This window comes from Pelophylax lessonae (genome assembly GCF_965119305.1).
Source record: "Pelophylax lessonae genome assembly, chromosome: 1".
NCBI lineage: Eukaryota > Metazoa > Chordata > Amphibia > Anura > Ranidae > Pelophylax > Pelophylax lessonae.
In genome coordinates, this window is record NC_138768.1 from 711,973,420 (window position 1) to 711,989,846 (window position 16,427).

General features: G+C 39.6%; 1 protein-coding gene across 22 annotated transcripts in view; it reads left to right on the forward strand.

Moving 5' to 3' along the window:
- TENM3 (teneurin transmembrane protein 3) overlaps positions 1–16,427 on the forward strand; it is a 1,577,510-nt gene that overhangs the window by 432,845 nt on the left and 1,128,238 nt on the right. The window lies entirely within an intron of this gene.

Sequence of the window (16,427 nt, forward strand, 5' to 3'; positions counted from 1 at the left end):
AGGGAGGGGCCAGGAGCTCCAGGCAAGGACCCATGCAGAGGAGGATTTGAGCTGCCCTGTGCAAAACCACTGCACAGAGATGGTAAGTATAACATATTTGGTAATTTAATAGAAAAAAACGAGACTTCACAATCATGATCAAGGAGTCATAATGGAGTAGATCATAATGAAAGTCCTGACTGTCACTAGCAGGCTTTAGCAGACTTTTAGTAAGCTTCATTACTACTTGCATCTTGTAATAATGATCCATGTCTTACATCACTTTTACACAAAAGTTTGTAAAAGTTTGCTGTACAAACAGCTCTCAAAAGTTCTAACATTCTTACATGCCAATGAATTGTTGTGCCTTACTGTACACTGTATTTGCAACCACTGCCATTCCCCACAACCTTTTAAATTTCAGTCAGTATTTGCACAGGTTCCTCCCTCCCCTCCCACATGATGTCATGTGAAGGAGGTGGAATGAGGCTGTGCCTTCCCTTTCCCACAACCTGGAGATCAGGCTACATGTGGAGGCTGTAGTGTTGCCTAAGGAGGCTATTTTCTTCCAGTATTTTTATGGTTGGGCACTACTATCAGATTTCTATTTATCACTAAATACATCTTCAAGTAAACTGAAAGGTTTAACAGAAATATTGTGGCTTTAATTACTACCACTAAAACATTGAACTACATAGTCAGTTATAAATGTTTGTTCTGGTTGGTGACTCAAAAGCCAGGGAAATAAAAACATTAGGCAATTAGCATTTACAAAATAAGAATCATCAATGGCAAACTCTGTGGGGTTGATTTACTAAAGGCAAGTAGACTGCAAAGGCAGTTGCTCCAGATCTTAGTAAATGAGGTAAAACTTCACTTGGCAAAGAACACCCAATCGCGTGCAAGGAAAATGAAAAAAAAAAGGCATTTTTGCTTGCACATGATTTTTGCTTGCTCATTTTCTGAGCTCTGGAGCAACTTCACTTGCAAAGGGCACAGTCTATTTGCCTTTAGTAAATCAACTCCTGTGTGTCTTTCAGTGAAGGTTTCCTTTAGTTTTTGTATTGCCATTACCATTTACTTTCAACTATAGTGTTGTTTCTATAAAGCTTTGGAATAAGGCCTTTTAAATATGGTCCTGGTGTCAATACTAACTGATTGGTGCTGATTTTAGCACTATTAAAAATGCATTCATCCCTAAAAAAGTGTACTTGTAGACAGTAATGTGTTATAGAAGTAATCTATTTTGAGTCTTTTTTAGAGAGTATACACAGAAAAAAGGAGATGTAAAAAAAGTAAAAAGCAAAGTGCCCTATAACTGTTTCTGTGATATATGTTGTAATATACATTTTGGTGTCATCACTGAGTAAAAGCCACAGATCATCACAAAATGTGACATAAGTAATTTCTTTGTTAGTTTTTCATCACTTACTGGATATTACCTAGCAAATTTCTTAGTGCAAGAATTTATGGTGATAGTTTTATTATATTGGATCTAGTTCAATAACCTTATGAGATTATAGTCTGGTTCACATGTAAGCTTGTCCCCGCGTTTAATGAGTGATCTAAGATCATGTAAGAATGTAAGGCCCTAAGTACCTGTTGAATTACAACATTACAAAATCTTGTTTTTTTTTTTTTTTTATTATTAGATACTGATATACCATTCATCTTGTACAGTACATATTGATTGGTACCATATTGCCTTGCGTTTAGCAGTATAAAAGAAATGCGAAAGAGTAGTTTACTTCATGAGATGACCAGGAGGCGTGAAAAGGGCGTGTAAAGCATAACACTTTAGGAAGTTGACAAAGTGAGTATCAGCAACCAGCAATATTTTACCATACCACATTCAGCAACATAACAACTCCTCAGACTGTAAATACTACTTGCCTCAGTGTGCAATGGGGTCCATTTAGGCCAGCTATGAAATAGGGACATACAGCCAGGATAGAAAGTAGTAAACAGTTGACCTTTTACTCCCATACCTTATGTAATGGAGCTAATGTACCCCTAATTGCTCTGTGTCCAATTGCTCTCTGAGACTGGTGTCTCTCCCTATTCCATTAATGCAGAGGGGCCATGAGCTTTGGGCTGCGATGCATTTTGTTCTTGCATCCACCAAAGGAACCACAAAATTATTGTTGCAATTTTCAGGTGAGAGTTTGTGTTCTCCCTCATCCTCATTTTCTAAAGCAAAGTGGCTTTAAGAATCAATACTTTTCAGCACCTGGCACTGTCTAAATTAAAGTTTGTTGCCTGCTAGCTTAAAACGGTACTAAAAAAATCTATTTAACTGTTTCAAAAAAACAGTTACATTCCTGGCACGTGCCTTTGCCTCATGGGGCCGCAGAGCGGGCAAAAGGGAGGTTTTACTGGGGCTTTTCAGTAACCTATGGGGATTGGCTGTTCAGGGTCAGGTGGTTAGAGAGAATTCTGGAAGGTCGGCAGGTTGGGAAAGGATTGGTCAATTGGGGTCAGGTGACCTGTTGAAACCTTCTAGAAGTCTCCTTTAGTTTATTTAAGGAGCTGCCTGACAGGATTATTCGCAAGTCACCAGAGAAGAGACAGAGAAAGGAGCTCCCTGCCCTACCCCCCCCCCCTCTTTATTTTCCCATCGCAGCTGGTATATGTGGTGGCTCCCTTTGGGCGAAGCAAAGGGGAGATTTAAAAAAATAAAATGGTTAAAGATTAATGCTGAATCAGTCCATGGGTATGGTTATTTCTGAGTATTTTGGTTTAATAAACTATTTGGTTAAATAAAGTTGTTTTTATGACAAAATAATTTGTTTAAACCAATAAACCAGGTTGTGGCCAATTTTATCTATTAATCTAGTTTGGTGGTGTTATTTATTCTATGCATGTTTGCGGGTGTTTTTTGCCTCGTGTCTGTGGTCCCATGTAACTGTCACATTGTTTGTGCTCTCAACCAAACTGTCAAAGCATCCAATGGCTGGTGTCATAACTGATCACATGTGCAGCATCATAGCAGTTAAAGATTAAACAGAGGTCAAGATGTCAGCTTCCATGGCTGAAAACGATGGGAGGGTTTTCTTCCACTTTACCTCTGCCAAATAACTACACAAGAGACCCTATGTCAAATAAACCTCGCATTATAGAAAGTGGAGTCACCTATTTATACATGCCTTTTATGTTTAGTCACTTTTAATGGCTACAAATTCTCTTACTTACAAATTTCCTCCTTAACTTCCAAATGATCTCAGGTCACATGGCTACTGCAGAAACTTTGGTGCCTACCGCCACTTTACAGTTATTTAAAGTGGAATCCCAACAATGTTTGGTGTACATTTTCAGGTAATTTCTAAAGGGGTAGATAATGACCACTTAGCAAGTGAATAAAGTAATGATGTGATTACATTGAATAGCCAGTAATGTGTAGGGGCATAATAAGGGGAAATAGATTTGCATGAATGAACAGGTAAAATGAGCATAACTTCACTTAATTTACTAAGGTAACTAAACATTAAAATCAAATCTAAATCCTAAAGAGATCAATAAAGGTAAAACAGTTGTGCATGACATGAAAAACACCCGTGGAGCGGAGTGAATAAATAGGTAATAAAAACGAAAGTCCATATATATAAATGATTGAATACATTGAAGTTCATATATAGGTGACACTCCTAATGTTATCCGTCCACCACACCATGTGAGAAAATGACAACGCTCCCTCTAGGTAGCTCACTCACCAGATAACTGACAAGTAATCGTATATCCAGCAAGACAGGAAAAAACCTTTTACAGGTTTAGTATCCATAAGAGATTCACCAACTAATGGCACTCCATAATAATAGGCAAATGAAGAAAAGATGGAAGATAACCATAGCGTGATACCGTAATAACAATTTTTATTCAAGTAAAAGAATCTTCATACATTAAACTCACATGTCCCACAAGATAAACGGGCAAAATGACTCCACAAATGCTGCTAGCAAATCGTGGTAGTGGTACATACAACTAAGACGGTCTCCGTGTCTCTGCTCGTCTTCTCCAAACCCGTAATGTCATGTCCAGTTTGGACATCACTAGCCAAATCTAGTTGCCGTGCAGCCACGTCCCTGGAAACTTTGCTGCCCACCGTCACTTTACAGTTACTTAAGGGGGAATCCCAACAATGTTTGGTGTACATTTTCAGGTGTTTTCTAAAGGGGTAAAAAATGACCACTTAGCAAGTGAATAAAGTAATGATGTGATTACTTTGAATAGCCAGTTATGTGTAGGGGCATAATAAAGGAAAATAGATTTGCATGAATGAACAGGTAAAATGAGCATAACTTCACTTAATTTACTAAGGTAACTAAACATTACTTTGATAAGTGAACATTCTCTACTGCCTTAGTAGATCAAATTCAACAAGCTCACTTCACAAACCTTTAACAAAAAGGCACTCTTTTTTCAGCCATGTTTCATTAGACTCAATTGAAAATAACTGTCACTTTTAAAAAAATAAGGATATTTATCCTGGTGTGTTAGCTCTGTGAATTGAGCCTAATGTACGCTCATTATTAAAGTACTGCCATAAATTGTAAACATTTTGTTAGAAAAAGCAAACATATAGCAGAGAGCCATTTTGTCAGCTATCCCGGTATAAGCCCATTAATTAAAGATGAGCAAAATGGACTGGACATACTTCAAAATTCCTGATTCATACACTTATGAATTAGGTAAAGGAGTAGATTTTAGATTGTTTCTCTTCCTTCTCCATAAATTATACTTGGAAGAAGTATGTGACAGTATTGCAACAGATCTAGTTTTAATTTAGATTGCCCTTTTATTTTCGTCTTTCAAATATGTTTGCTCATCCCTAATAGAGCTTTTGATTATATTAATGGTGTGATGTCACCTATTGATGATCTGCTGCATTATTTGAAATAATGTTTCAGGCCAGAAATTAGCGGTATACGTTGCGTGTAAGTGACAGGTACACTTTAAGGACTTGTATGTAAAAACACTGTTGCAAGTTGACCTTGCCACATTCTTTTGTTTAATTCTACTGCAGAGCAAATAAAGTTGACCTGGAACAGCAAACAGTGTTCCTTATGTAGAACATGGCAGAAGTATAGATGGGCACCAATCAAACGCTTCCGTTCTGCCGTCTTAGATTTTGCAACTGTCTACACTACATGCACGTTCCCAGTAGGCTTCAGTGAACTTTATTTGCAGTACAAGATCAGCTTTACCTCTCAGCTGTGATTTACATTGAGAGCGAGTACCTGTCATGTATACCTAATGCAAACAACTATTTGCATTGTGAATGGCTAAAATTGACAGTTAGCTGAAAGTATGCTGTAACATAACATAAAACCACATTGTCTGATTTATCCAGCACATATTGCAGTTCCCCTAACCTTAATACCTTTGTAACATTGCACTATATAGGATTTAATAATTGATGTTTTTTTACATCAATTAATTACTACATCATGTGATGCAGCAATTGGAAAACAATTAGCAAGAATGTGAAGATGCCGTTACCTCTGTGGCAAAAATGGGTCATGCTGGAAGGTATACTGTTATTTACTTGTTAAATTGCACTCATGACAGCTGTTGGCAGTGGTGAAAGGGTTAGTGCAGCGTTGGTATTTGTGTAAAGAACACCTGGGGCTACGTGTGCATTTGCGTGCAATAAATTGAGCAATTAGCCTTTCAATTGAATCTGGAGGAGGATAACAACCAGCGATTAAAAGATTTAATACGTGTTAAGTGGTTTCTAAAGAACAGTCCAACATATTTTGTAAATGAACGTAAATGAAATAAATACTGGTGAAATAGTGTAACATAAATTTAGCACACTGCGGATAGATTAAAAAATGCATAGATAAAGAAAACACTACATTAATGACATGACTGTAAAACAATGTTTACAATCATTAGCATAAGACTGTGCATGCAATATAGCTTTAGCGGGTAGAAAAAATAGGTTTTATGCCTATTACTGCAGATTTTATAATAGTTATTAATGAAGAATTCCCACATACTATTTGTATCTTGACTGATCACATAACAACTCAAACTCAGTTTCTAAAGACCCTATCTGGTGAAAAAGCCCTTGATAGTAAGGAGTGCTTATGTCTCATGTTGCCCAAACAAACACTCTCTCTCAGCGTTTGATTGCAAAAACAATTAATTGGAGGCAACCTATAACTGTTTTTTTTAAAAAACATATTAAGGTCATAGGCATGCGCAGGGGGAGTGCCAGGTCTGCCTGGGCACACTGTAATCACCCAGTGTGGTGCAGATTCCCCCTATTGTCCAGGGCCCACTGCCCTACTGACACCGTCCATGTTTTTATAAATTATTAAATGTTTGTTCACAAACATAACAGTGTGTGTGTCGGTTTATATATATACACTGTACATACACAAGCACACACACACATATGTTTGAGCTTTGGGGTGCACACCACCTATGATTAAGGTTGTGATGTTTGCTATTTGTATATTTGCTTTTACAATACTAAATGGGTTGAAAATAGCTGCAATTTATATCAAAATAACAACAAGGATATCAAAAATATAATTCCTGGATTTAGGTACATAGCAGTATAGTTAGAAAGAGAGTTTCATAACATTAAGAGTTAGGTCGGATACCCGGTGTCAAATGAGATAACCTGAAATTACTTAAGATGGTTATATTTCTATTTACTCTACGTGATACCATTATTTGTCATATTAATGTACCAATTCTCTTTGTACCACCATCTTCTGTTTCCTTTCAATAAAAGTTTGTATACAAAAAAAAAGAAAATAGCTGCAATTTCTGTATATGCTCCATATAAAGCTGAATGTCCATGGTCATAAAAGTAGTATGTCTCTGACCTCAGAAAAGCACCCCCAAGTGGGTCTATCAGAGTGCCCCATAGCAAAGTTTCTTTTTAGAATTTAGATAATCTGCATATTAACGTCTCTCCCAGCATTAGAAACTCACATAACATTGTTAACTGGTTATATTTAGAGATCTACACAGCTCTGCCTGCTAAAATTGTAGAGAAGTGTTTTTTTATTTTGTTTCTTGTTCAATATTTTTATTCAAAGGAATGCAAAGTGTACATAGCATTAGTAGCGTGTGAAGCACTAGTAATAACAAGAAATATACAAGTTCACTAATAACCTCACTGCTATAAGGATAATAACAAATAAAACAATGCTGGGTTACATTAGAATAAATTTACAACAATATATATATATATATATATATATATATATATATATATATATTGAAAGAAAAGAGGCTCAAGTCCTCAGAAAACACACATTACATAAGTCCATGCAAGTGGAACTATAACGCCATCAGGTGATCTAGTTTCGGAAAAAAAGGTATATCTCTGCACTGTGGAGGGGGCGGCATCTGACACAGATAAGTAATATACCAAACGTATAAATAATCTTAAGAAAATGTGTATAGAGCCAAAAGAAAATGAACAAAAATGGAATGTGAATACTGTGTTATAAATAGACAACACATTGAAATAAAGTTACGGGCAGCCCATAAATTTTAGCCCATTTTTGGGCTGCCTGTAAATGCCCATTACGGGCAGCAGTGCTGGGCTCGGGAAAGCTCGTACAAGCTCGGCCTGGTGGGCACATGCACAGTTACATAATGGCACCAACCCGGCGTCATTTTTAAAATAAAGGCACTTGTTCTCGGAGGCGCCTTGCTGCAACATGTACCATGACCGCAGTCTCTGACCACCTCCTGTACCATGACCGCAGTCTCTAACGACCTCCTGTACCATGACCGCAGTCTTTGACCACCTCCTGTACCATGACCGCAGTCTCTGACCATCTCCTGTACCATGACCGCCATCTCTGACCACCTCCTGTACCATGATCGCAGTCTCTGACCACCCACATATAGAAAAGTGCTTTAAAGAGCTCAAACTTAAAAAAAAATCATTTAAATTCTCTAAGCTTTAAAGCAGAACTAATCCCACCGATTTAACAGTTTCAAAAAACATTCCTGACATGTGCCGGAGCAACCGAACTGTCAAATCATCAAATAGCTGGTCTCATAAATGATCACATGTGCAGCATCATGGCAAGATGGCAGCTTCCCCGGCTAAAAACAATAGGAGGGTTTAGTTTAGTTAGTTTAGTTTAAATGACTGTCAAGTTGCCCACAAAACGTACAAATTAGCGGCTTACGCCGATGACGTTCTGCTTTTTCTGACCAATCCGGTCATTTCCATCCCTAACCTTCTCCGCGATCTCGATGCTTTTCAAATTATATCCAACCTGAAAATTAATTACGCCAAGTCCGAAGCCCTTAACATTACCCTCCCGGCGCACACTGTGAAGTTCTGCCAAGATAACTTTCCCTTTCGCTGGGAACCCTCCGCGATCACCTACCTGGGCATACAAATCCCATCAAGCCTCACAGAACTATACGCGCGTAATTATCTTCCGCTGCTACAGTCCGTCAAGTCCGACCTCTCTAAATGGGAGTCGGGCCACTTTTCATGGTTTGGTAGGCTGGCGGTCATAAAAATGAACGTCCTCCCTAGGTTACTTTATGTGCTGCAGGCTGTCCCACTCAGACTACCTCCGGCGTTTTTTAACTCCTATCGAAGTACTTGCACCGCCTTCATCTGGCGCTCCCAACGTCCCCGAGTGTCTTGGGACGTTCTTACTGCCCCGAAAGAAGCTGGTGGTCTGGGCTTGCCACACCTGCAGAGGTACTATTGGTCTTGTCATCTGTCGAGGGTCGTAGATTGGCACAAGCACCGCCTCCTCAAGGACTGGGTGGCTTTGGAGGAATCCTTCTCATCCTTCCCCATCCACCACCTCCCTTGGATTTCGCCCTCTTCGTTTCCGGCTGCTTGCTACAAACATCCCTTAATTAACCCCACGATCACCGTTTTTCGGAGTCTATGCACGAAACTAAATCTAGCCTCCACACCAGGTCCTCTGACCCCCCTGGCCCAGAACCCGGATTTCCCGGCTGGCCTCGCTTACCCTCCCTCAGCGGGATGTCAGACGAGCACACCCCGAAGGGCTGAGCAATGTTTTCACAAGGGCTCTTTACTTTCCTATACGGAGTTCACTCGGAGATACCCGGACCTTCAACTTCGGTTTTTCAACTATTTACAATTGAGAGACTTCCTGCTCCGTACCCCGGACGTCTCTTGTTGGTACAGGGACCTTACCCCCTTTGAAACCCTTTGCAAAAACTCCGGCCCCCAACGACATCTCGTCTCCTTTCTTTATTCCCTTCTTTCGCTGAAACGACCCACCAGGATCGATACCCTGCGTAGCCAATGGGAGGGAGATTTGTCCATTACAATGTCGGATGACGATTGGGATCGCGTGTACGCCCACATTCACAAGGGTTCCAGAAATGTTTTGACACAAGAGAATGGCTTTAAAATCTTTGCACGCTGGTATAGGACACCCGAGGTGCTACATAAAATCTCCGCCGAAACCTCCCCTTTATGCTGGCGATGTCGCCAACATACTGGATCCCTTCTGCATATTTGGTGGGACTGCCCACTGATCCAACCTTTTTGGAAGAATATACATGCCCTTATCGTCCGCATCACAACTTTCACGCCGGATTTTACTCCGGCTCAATACCTCCTTCACCACACCTCCCTCTCCCAACGGATCTATAGAAAATCCTTGATGTTCCATCTGATCTCTGCTGCCAAAATGTGTATCCCCTGCCGTTGGCTTTCCCCGTCCCCTCCTACTGTATCAGATTGGCTGCGGCGGGTGGACAAGGTTTCCCGCATGGAAGACCTCACCCTTCAGGCTCTCGATACCCCGTCCAAGTTTTACGACGCCTGGGCCCCATGGATAGACTTTTCCTTCTCGGATGAATACCATCGTCTGCTGACCGATTAGGTATGGCTTCTGGTAGCAGCTCGTCTCCTTTCCCCGGCTCGTACCCGGGGGAGTGCACCCACGTCCTTCCTTCTTTGCTGGCCTACCACCCCCCCCCCCCCCTTTCCCTCCCCCCCCCCTTTTTTTTTTTTTTTTTTTTTTCTTCTCTATCCCCCCCCTTTTTTCTTCACTTCCCCCCTTCTCTTTGTCTCTCTTGTTTCCCCTCCACTTTTGCCTCTCTTTCCTCCACATCTGCTGTTTCCAGATGTTCCCCGCGTTTGTCTTAGGTAGTTCGTCCCAACCCCCCCTCCTATTCTCCACTGCTCCCACGTTCCCTCATTCACCGGGGAGTCGATTGCTAACACTACCAGATGGTCATCCCATGGACTCGGACACAGTTAGATCCCCTTGGGGGTGTTCGTCCCTGGGACGACTCATCTTCACATAATACTTTGAAGCCCCCCCCACTGCACCCTTCCCTTATCTTCAGGTAGTTGAGATAGGGAATTCCCCCCCCCCCTCCTAGTTACGTTCCCCCTTTTTTTTTTTTTCTCTTCTTCTTTTTCCCCCCCTCTCCTCTACGCCTCACTAACAAGTGCTCCTTCCCTACGTGGAAGCCTTCGTAGATTTACCTCCCACTCATCTTGTCCGTTCAAGCTTGGGCATGTGCCCGTGATACATCCGCACTCTTATGTAATGTACATATGACAGCCTTACTGTTTCAAGTTAAGCTCTACTTGCTTGTTTTAATGACATAGGAATTTGAGTTCATTATACGATGCTCTCTGTTGTATGCAGTTGTCTCATTTTGTATCACCTGGCCTTGTTATTTCGCTACCTGATGATACTGTTCTGTTTATATTTCTCTCAATAAAACGTTTATACAAAAAAAAAAATGACTGTCAAATTCTGCATTGGGGTGCGCTGTTAAAAAAATAAATAAAAAATAGACAGGAAGCTTTTCATTGCACCACAGGGTCATATGCCTTAAAATTAGAAAGGGCGCACTGTAGTACAGTTAAAAAACACAGTGCACATTGTCAGTGCATGTCAAGGCATATGTACAGACATGCAAGTTGTGGTGTAAACCTACCCTTTTTGTAAATCTTTCTTAAGGCTCTGGGTTGGAATGGCTTTAACAGGGTGTTCAATAATATAACCACAAATACTGCCATTGCCCATTTCTCTGAAGTTTTGAGAGCTGTGTTTTGTTTTGACACATCTGGGCCCTGGTGCATATGCACCCACTGCTCCAAACTTCCCCAACCCTTATAACACTTATAGCTATTACATGTACCCCATTACCTCCAAAACATAAAAGCCAGTCCTTATATCTGTTATTCACCTAACTACCCTAAATCCTATAATCCCTTCTATTTACAGTGCCTTGCGAAAGTATTCGGCCCCCTTGAACTTTGCGACCTTTTGCCACATTTCAGGCTTCAAACAAAAAGATATAAAACTGTAATTTTTTGTGAAGAATCAACAACAAGTGGGACACAATCATGAAATGGAACGAAATTTATTGGATATTTCAAACTTTTTTAACAAATAAAAAAATGGAAAAATTGGGCGTGCAAAATTATTCAGCCCCCTTGAGTTAATACTTTGTAGCGCCACCTTTTGCTGCGATTACAGCTGTAAGTCACTTGGGGTATGTCTCTATCAGTTTTTCACATCGAAAAGACTGAAATTTTTGCCCATTTCTCCTTGCAAAACAGCTCGAGCTCAGTTAGGTTGGATGGAGAGTGTTTGTGAACAGCAGTTTTCAGTTCTTTAAAAAGATTCTCGATTGGATTCAGGTCTGGACTTTGACTTGGCCATTCTAACACCTGGATATGTTTATTTGTGAACCATTCCATTGTAGATTTTGCTTTATGTTTTGGATCATTGTCTTGTTGGAAGACAAATCTCCGTCCCAGTCTCAGGTCTTTTGCAGACTCTATCAGGTTTTCTTCCATGAGATGACTGTGCCTGGATCTAGCCAGTTTTGCCAAATTGACACAATGTCTATGTTCAATAGTCAACCATTATGCGTCTGCTTTCAGGGGGAGTAACTCCATCAGCCAGGTCTGCTCTCCTCCTCACACTCCTCTCTCCAGTCACATGAGCAATGGAGGTTTGTAGGCATCTTAGCACTCTTGCTTTTGTCATCCACAGCCTGGAGCTGTTGAATCTTTTGCAATTTTCAGGTCATGTGGGGCCACCCTTACCTCTGTACCTATACTAGCAGATATAAAATAGACACTGATGTTGTGTTTGCTGCAGCAAGTAAATTCGTTTTTGGCTTGATAACAGAGATCAAAAATGATTGTCTGCAGATTAACATTTTCCAACATGTTGGAAAATTATTTTAGCCGGCATTTTCTATTTCACTTGATCACAGATGGTCATCTTGGCTTCTTGCATGATACAACTGTCATCTGTATTTTTTGAATTGTTGCCAAACTGTGTGAAAAATCATCCTATCATCCTGTATATGGCCTCACTAAAAACATTAAATAATTCTGGTGTAGATCAGTTCATAACAGTTTCATTTAATGCTTAGAATTTCAGTAAATTGAAGGTTTGTTTCACAATGAATAAAAATTAGAGCTCCTATAATATAATTTGCCACTATAATTTACAGTAGAACTCAAGAAAAAACTCAAAAAAATTTCCAGACTACCTATTATGCATACCTTGCATTGTCAATATAAAGTAAATGTTATTTATGTTAAACTGGTAGTTAGTTGGTAATGTTTGCAATCAGTTTAAATGGGGACAATAACAGCACATTTTTTATGCATTTTACTTATCAATAATTTTTGTGTCTTCTGTCATAAATTTTCAGACATAAATTTTTGGTATTTTCCATTTTCAATAATATGAAACAAGGAGCTTACATTTTTTGTACTTTGTGTGTGTGTGTGCGTGTGTGTGTGTGTGGGGGGGGGGGGTGTTTGTTTTTTAAGAAGCTTTTACCAAAGGAAAATCTGTGAAATCTTTTGTTAGGACTACTAATAAAAGCATTTTAATTGTATGATAACTTGCTAATTTTCATAGGAGAACTTATTAGCAATTGCTTTGATTGGGTATTTGCTGCTCCCTTAAGGATCAAGAGCTAGGAGCAGATTCTGATTGGCTGTGGCCTTGAGTTTAAGCGAAGTGGGTCTTGCAGCAGGGTGAACTCCAGCTGTGTTTAGAAGAGATATATACTTCAAAGTTAAGCACTCGCTGAGATGCGGCTGAGTACAACATCAAAGAGGGTTGAGAGCCACATGTGGCTCGTGAGCCTCTGGTTCGGTATCACTAGCTTGGGGGTTGTTCCTTGGGTAAATGGATTTGCTAAAGCTCTTTGGCTTCCTAGAAAAATTATATTGCTCTAAGATCAGTACAGCAGCTTTAAATTGATCATTTTTCTTTTGCGAAGCCTTGATATGTGCACTGTAGAAACCTCTGGAAAGTAGTGATCGGTTTGGTAGATCCAGGTCCTGTGTCTTTTGAGAACCTCAGACTTGATTAAGTGTAAAACCACTGAGGTTAAGACCTTGAACTTTGCAACAATTAATCTCCTACACTCTGAAGAGTGTCTTACAATTAAGGCTGGGTTTGCAAGGCTGTAGCCTTTGGAGAGAATTTGTATTAATTGCAATCCATGTTAAAGCTTTTGTCCTAATGATCATGATTTTTGTCCTGTCAACAGGGGCGTTGCTAGATCCTGACTTACAGGACACCTGCCATGGGTCTTTTATTGAGTTTCCCACAGGTCTCTTCTGCAGCAGTAATTGCAGCAATTGTTGCCATTTTGCCAAGTATGAGTCCATAGACAAACAAATGTCAATCATTAGATAAAAACACTGTGCATTAGGTAAAACATGTAATTAGAAATCCTTGCACTTCAAATACTGTTTTGGGTTTCTACTCTGACCTGTACTCCACAATGCATAATTATTTTTCAGTACATAGATAAATGCCTATCAATTACCAAGGATTTTATATTATATAGTACAGTATATGTACATCACACTTTTGGAACATTGTTTAGTATATAAACATTTTAATTAATTTATATATACTGTATTTTCTGGCGTATAAGACTACTTTTGAACCTCAAAAAAATCCCCCAAAAATGGGAGGTCGTCTTATACGCCGAGTATAATATCTCCAAGGTAACCTAAGTATAAGTATTACTGGTAGATCATGTAATAGGGGGGTCATCTTATATGCCCAGTCGTCTTATACGCCGGTAAATATGGTATATATTTTTAAATACCATACAAATGATCACATCTGATCCAAGGAGAATTTTTAATGCCAGTATACAGCATTTCCAAGTACTAAAGAGAGATGAAATGAAGACAGGAGAGAGAAAAGGTATCACCCTTATTTACCATGATGTACTACAAAGCTTACAACAGTTCAGTTGAGGTGTTCAGGGATGCCCTGAGTCTTTTAGGACCCTAGCAGCGCCCCTGGCCCTCGGTGAGGGACAGCTTATGAGAAACCATGACCTTCAGTGCCTCCTAGAAACCAATCACATTCAGCCCATTCTAAGGCTACTGTGGTTGCTATGGGTTACTGCAGGTTGCAATTGGGTATTTATCCTTACACTTATACTTATAGTATAGAAAAGTTTGATGATTTCTGTCGCTACATTCATAGAAAGGATTTGGGTTCCATGTATCATAGCTGTTTAGGACCTTGTTTTCTACCCCTGTTTGTTTCGAGGTAATTTGGCAAGCACAGCTGTACTGAAATTTCTGGGCTGCAGCTTTGTTTTTAATACACAGGTTCTTACCCACATCTGGCAGCTTTTCTGAGCACAATATTATACCAATACGTTTTAATCCTAACTTCAACAACAATAAAACCTTCTCATAAACAGGGTATATTTTTCCTTTAAAACAAGAGCCTTAGGAAAATGCATAATGTATGACTACATTAGTTCTTATAGCTGGTATGCATCTTTTATAAGTTTTCAGCCTTAAAGAGTCAAGAAAACAACCGGTCTAGCGCATCCTGCTACATAAAAAACTCCCTTTAGATGGAATCTATAATCATGATAGATAGATAGATAGATAGACAGACAGACAGACAGACAGACAGACAGATAGACAGATAGACAGATAGACAGATAGACAGATAGATAGATAGATAGATAGATAGATAGATAGATAGATAGATAGATAGATAGATAGATAGATAGATAGATAGATAGATAGATAGATAGATAGATAGATAGATAGATAGATAGATAGATAGATAGATAGATAGATAGATAGATAGATAGATAGATAGATAGATAGATAGATAGATAGATAGATAGATAGATAGATAGATAGATAGATAGATAGATAGATAGATCATCTTAATGTGAAATGTATCTATAGTTTTAATTATTTATTTACATGGGGTCATAACATTTTGCACAATACAAATAAAGGTTGCGCTTCATGTTTTCTAGCAACGCACCATGATTTTGATTTATTTTTCCATCCTGTTATAATGCAGGCAATATTTAGGAATGCTTAAGTTTTCCTTATCAGACATTGTGTCTTACAAACAACTAAAAAGAATACTAACTCACTTACACAAGTGTCTATCAAGCATCCAAGTTTATTTGACATGAATTCACAAATGAGTGGATGTAGATACAGACCAGTCTAGTAATGTTCACTGTACTAATGCTTTTGTAATTGGACATTACAAAAGCATTACATAACAATTGTAATAATGTCCATATTTTTTTTTTGATTGAAAAGAGAAAATAATTCTTGTATTCTTGAATGTACTAAACCTGAACTTCAGCCTTAGGCAGGCCATACATGGTTTGAATCTCAGCCTGTTCAACTGGAACTGGTCCAGATTAAAAGCATTTTTGGGCAAGCTGAATGTACCAAGTTATTTGATCGACCAGCTTGAGTATAACCAGCCTGCTGGATTCACTTCTAAATATTTCAAGGGGCTGCTATAGCCTCTAGCAATAATCACTGTCTTCTCCCTGTGGGGATGGAGAAGACAATGGTCTGACAGAAGGGATTCCCCTGTCGGCGCTGTCTGTGCTGATGGGGAGTCATACAAATTTCTTTCCTGACACTCATGGCTGCAGGCAAGAAATTTGCACCATCTATGGCTGGCCCTACCTTCAGTCTTGTACAGTTGTAAAGGCTCTTCTCCTGCACTTTGATTTCACTGCACACTGTGAGCTTTTCACAATGTGCATTAGAAGCAACAAGTCAGATGGACCCCCCTTTTTCCTGGCTGGATGGTGATCAGTATATTCTAGTCATTCCTCCCCAGCCTTACCAAATCCTGCCTACTACAGCATATTTATTGAATTTCAGTTCTTTCAATCATGAAGGCTCAGCATCACATGCAGGACTTAGGGTATCCTGCATGTAAATGAGGTGTGCCTGGGATGTCCCATCCCTCCAGACTGAAATCTACCCATCAAGGCATTTTAAAATTTACATAGCTCTTTCCAAGAACCAGCCAATGCTACCATCAGGGCTGAAGGCTCGCTAAAGGTGTACCGAAGCACAGTGCTGTGATATTTTTAGGAAGTTATGTGCAGCCCCCTGCCACCCCCTCCCCCCTGACCAGCCATGATTTGCCTGCATTGCA